Raw genomic sequence first — 4921 nt, 5'->3', positions numbered from 1 at the left:
TCACTTCGATCTTCATTAATTTTCAAGAACATTTTTCAGTGTTTAAGCCCAAAGGTGTCCTGACAAAAGCATCATTCTCTCTGTAACATCTTATTAAACACTAAAGTTTGATGAGAAGAATGTCAAAGTGCATGCATCTTCAGCAGTAAACTCAAGCAGTGTATGTGCCAGTATTGATAAATATTCATAGAGAACACATCAAATGAAAAGATTATTGCAATCCACCAAAATGACGGAAGGATGAAATATTTAAACAAGGGTTACCTGAAATCTCGACCCTCGACCTCTAGATGACATGCATAGCTGATTGCATGAAGGGGTGGTGTGTTTCCTGAATTAGCAGGCTAACTTTTGATGACTTTTTTGTTGCCATTTGTTGCCTTTTCTCCTGAAACATGTACATCAGTAAATCAAAAAGAAAGCAGCAAGAAGATGCTCAAGAGCAGTCAAAGCACAACATCGACATGCAAATGGAAATTGGCATTTACGAAAAATGACAACAAAGTTCAACTAAGTTGTAAAGATATATAAGAATGAATTGAAAAGCATACCACTTATCTGTCTAACAGGACAAAATGCCTCTGCTGTTGTTTCCTCAAATTCTTTCTTGACCAGTCTTGTTTCCCTAGCTGCATGTGGCAAAAACATTTACCATGTAGAAATTCAAAAAAGTCACAAGATGAGGATGTCTACTAGACAATCAAGCACCAGACATGCTTGACTGGATGTAATCAGGTATGGCATGAGCTTATTAGAGCTGAAAAATTTCTGGCTGAATTTCAGCTCTGTCAGAAAAAAAGAAGCTCAAGCTTAAGAAGTTTGATCAATAGAACCAGCAATTTCATGCCAAAAACTCTAATTCCTACTTTGCAATTTAGCCAACCCACCAAAGAAAGGAGAGCATTTTGGTTTAGTGGGAGTATGTCACATCTAACTCCTAGATGAATGACCGAAATTGTGTATTGAATCCCTTTTTATACCAAGCGTCAACTGCTTCATCATTGTACCGGTCTTAAACTTATCTCTCTTGCATCAGAGCCAGTATTGAGTTAATTCTAATCTCATGCAAAGCCTCGGTGATTACGTTTGAGGTGCTACTGAAATACACCCTTTTCTTCTCCAAAAGGGAATACAACAATACATACCCAGTTGAATCCCACAGTGTGGGGTTTTGGGGAGGGTTAAGTGTACGGGGACCTCACCCCCACCTTGGAAGGTAGGGAGGATGTTTCCGAAAGACCCTCTGCTCAAAAGAAAACAAGGCAAAACAAGGGAAAAGAGTCAGATACAGACAAGCAAATCAAAGCAATGCGAAATAACAAGAGAAAAGAAGTTATGATAAAACAGCATGGAAAGACAAGACCCCACACATAAAAGCATGAATCAAAGGGTAATAAACAGTAGAGCAAAACTACGCCTACTAGTGCGAAAGAAAACTGAGACTACCTACTAGCCTTCTATTCTAATCTGAGTCCTCCACAACCTCCTATCTAAGGTCTTGTCCTTGGTAATCTGAAACTACGCCATGTCCTACCTAATCACCTCTCCCTAATATTTCTTTGGCCTTCCTCTTCCTCTCCTAAAACCGTCCATAGCCAACCTCTCTCGCACCTTCGCACTTTGGGCATCTATGTCTCTCTCTTCACATGCCCAAACCATCTCGGCCTCGCTTACCGTATCTTGTCCTCCACCGACGCCACTCCCCACCTTGTCCGGATGTCCTCGTTCCGATCCTATCTCTCCTGGTGTGCCCACACATCCACCGCATCATTCTCATTTTCGCGACTTTCATCTTCTCGCACGTGAGAGTTCTTAACTGCCAACATTCTTCCCGTACAACGAGCGGTCCTAACCACCACTTTGTAGAACTTGCCCCTTAAGTTTTGGTGGCACTTTCTTGTCACACAGCCTCCGTGCGAGCCTCCATTCCAACCATCCCGCACCAATGCGATCTGTGATATCATTGTCAATCTCTCCATTTCTTTGGATAATAGAACCAAGATACTTGAAACTTTCTTTTCTTTTCGATGACCGGTACCAAGCTTCACTTCCACGTCGACCTCCGAGGTACGCCATTGAACCTTGCACTCCAAGTACTCTCCGTTTGGTCCTACTCAATGAATCCTTTAGACTCTAACGTCTGTCTCCAATCCTCTAGCTTAGAGTTAACTCCGCCATGAGTCTCGTCAATCAAGACTATGTCATCTGCGAACAACATACACCATGGGATCTCACCTTGGCATCTCAACAATAGAAAATGAATATTTTAGAAACAACCTTAGTACTAACTACCAACACAACCGTACCTTATCTGAAGGACTTCCACTTTTGACTTATATCATCTTCTCCCTAAATCCAGGACAAAAAGGGTAACACAAAAGATGTGCTTTGGATATGTGATTAGATTCTATAAGAGGTAAATATTTGTTTCTATTTTAGAAGCAGCAAAATTGTCATGAAGGGCTGAAAGGAAGGTGGATTAAGCTGGCGAGGGGGAGAGGTGAACCCCAGGTGCTTGTAAGCACATGTGATAGGAAAGGCTCGTCTCTTGAGGATATGATTAGTACAGTCATTTAAGTAGGAATCATATCACAAGTACAAAATACCCCCAAGTGCTTTGAGGGAAGCTATTAATTATGAAATAGATACTGCTGAATGTAGTGTTAAAGCCAAATCTTTGATGGCATAAAAAATGGAAGGTAGAAACAACATTTTCACCAGAGACAACTTGAGAAAGTCAGTGGAAAGAGCAGAAAATCAGAAAAAACATGAGGAAAGTAAATGGATAGGACAAAAGATGAAAACCAATGAAGGGTTACACTGATGAGCACTGGGAGAAGAGAGGAAACTCATTTTTGAAGTCTATGACTGAAGAATAAAATTTAGGGTCCTCCAACACATACGCTAAGGACAGTAATGCAATTTGGTATACAATTATCCACAAAAGGCTTAGATGTGCTCACGAGCCTACAAAGTTGAGCTTCATGGAATCTAAACGCGACCTGAGACTGCATTTGGCCAGCTCAACATAACGTGAGAAAAACCAAGCTTTAGCTGAGCCCTCGCTGCCTCAACTACATAGCCCTAATATGTATATTCAAGACAACACAACAAAAGTTTACCAATCTGAGATGCTTCTTTGGATTTCTCATCTTTTGGAACCACCAAGTGGAATATCCTCTGCTGATCTACTAACCATATGAGTTCCCGTGATTCCAGCCTCAAACTTTGGCAACAATGCTTCTGAATTTAAGTTATCGATCTCAACATCTAAATTTGGTTGTGTTTGTGGTCTTAAAATTGGTTTCAACATGATTAGAATTTCCAACGTCACCTTTTAAAGGACTGCTAATTCCTTCTGCAAAAGGTTCGCTTGCTAGCTTAACTTTGAAACAAACATTGAGTCCCCGATTAAGCTACTTCGAACAACTGATATAAATTCAGCCAAGAAAAAGAGAGAAACATCTACTGCATCAGAGTCTGAAAAGGTCACACACAAGCCTAATATTACCAACTTTGAAACAAAACATTGATGCTGACCCTGGTAATGGACAATTAGTACATTCATCTATGTCAGTGGATGAGTCATTCTATATGATTGATAGAGATGCTCAATGTGATCAAGGAGATGACAGGTTGTGCTTGCATCTGTCAAGTTTTGAAAAACAGCTAGCGAACCTTTTGCAGAAGGAAATAGCAGTCCTTTAAAAGGTGACATTGGAAATTCAAATCAGGTTGAAACCAATTTAAGATCACAAACACAACCAAATTCAGATGTTGAGATCGATAACTTAAATTCAGAAGCACAATTGCCTAAGTTCTGGAATCACGGGAACTCATATGGTTAGTAGACCAGCAGAGGATATTCCACTGCTGGGTCCAAAAAATGAGAAATCCAAAGAAGCATCTCATGAGACCCTACAAAGTTTACCAAACTGAGATGCTTCTTTGGATTTCTCATTTTTCGGACCCAGCAGTGGAATATCCTTTGCTGGTCTACTAACCCTATGAGTTCCCGTGATTCCAGACTCAAACTTTGAGGGTAGGTTCAAAATAGTCCGTTACGGATGTACTTAATAGTTTTGGTTATTTAAGTTTGCCTAAAGTTAGCACTTTTAGTCTCCGTGAAAATTTTACCGAACTTTATCTGTTAGATTTCGGTTTTGATGATGTGCATGGTGGTTTCGGTTTTGGGGATAGAAATGACGAAGGAGTCTCGCTTTTAGACTTCGCGAAAGCTTTTGAGTTGATCATAGAAAACTCGAACTTCTAGAAGAGGGAAGAGGACTTGCTGACCTACCATAGTACGTTGGCTAAGATCCAGATAGATTGCTCCTTAGGAAGTGTGATAGAGGTTTCTATAAGAACTACAAGGTTATCTCGAGCGAGAATCTTACGACTCAATATATGCTGGTGGTTATGGATTAAGATATCAAGAAGTGGAAGAAGAATAGGGTTGCTTATGACTAACCAAGGATTAGATGGGGAGGCTTGACTGAGGCCAAAGCTCAGGAGATCGGGGAGAAGTTGGCGGCTATTGGGGCTTGGGGGAGCAGTGGAGATGCAGATAGTATGTGGGCTAGGACTGCTGACTGCATCAGGAAAGCAGCTAGAGAGGTGTTAGAGATAACTCGTGAACATAAAGGGGATTTAACTATACACACCAAGAAAGTACCATTAAATTCTAAAATATGCAACACAAAAAATACACTAGACACTAAATAAATACAAAACTTTAACACAAATTACACCTTAAAAAGCTGCACCTGCAGAAACTACAAAAATTGTGCCTCTAAAATCTACCAAACACAGTTCGGTAAATATTTGACAGAAACTAAAAGTGTTAAACTTTTTCCAAACTTAAAGGACCAAAACTATTAAATATATACTTACGGAACTACTTTGAACCTATCCTCAAACA

General features: G+C 40.1%; 1 long non-coding RNA gene across 1 annotated transcript; it reads right to left on the bottom strand.

Moving 5' to 3' along the window:
* Positions 1 to 261: 261 nt before the first annotated feature.
* LOC132056054 (uncharacterized) lies at positions 262 to 3894 on the bottom strand. Its single transcript, XR_009414710.1, has 3 exons — positions 3123 to 3894; positions 552 to 629; positions 262 to 388 (listed from the first exon to the last, which is right to left on the bottom strand). It is a non-coding gene; the product is annotated as an uncharacterized LOC132056054 (long non-coding RNA).
* Between the last annotated feature and the right edge of the window lie 1027 nt (positions 3895 to 4921).

Source organism: Lycium ferocissimum, chromosome 5, assembly GCF_029784015.1.
Source record: "Lycium ferocissimum isolate CSIRO_LF1 chromosome 5, AGI_CSIRO_Lferr_CH_V1, whole genome shotgun sequence".
Taxonomy (NCBI): Eukaryota; Viridiplantae; Streptophyta; class Magnoliopsida; order Solanales; family Solanaceae; genus Lycium; species Lycium ferocissimum.
The sequence above is the reverse complement of the archived record's forward strand: the minus strand, read 5'-3'. Positions and strand labels throughout refer to the sequence as shown.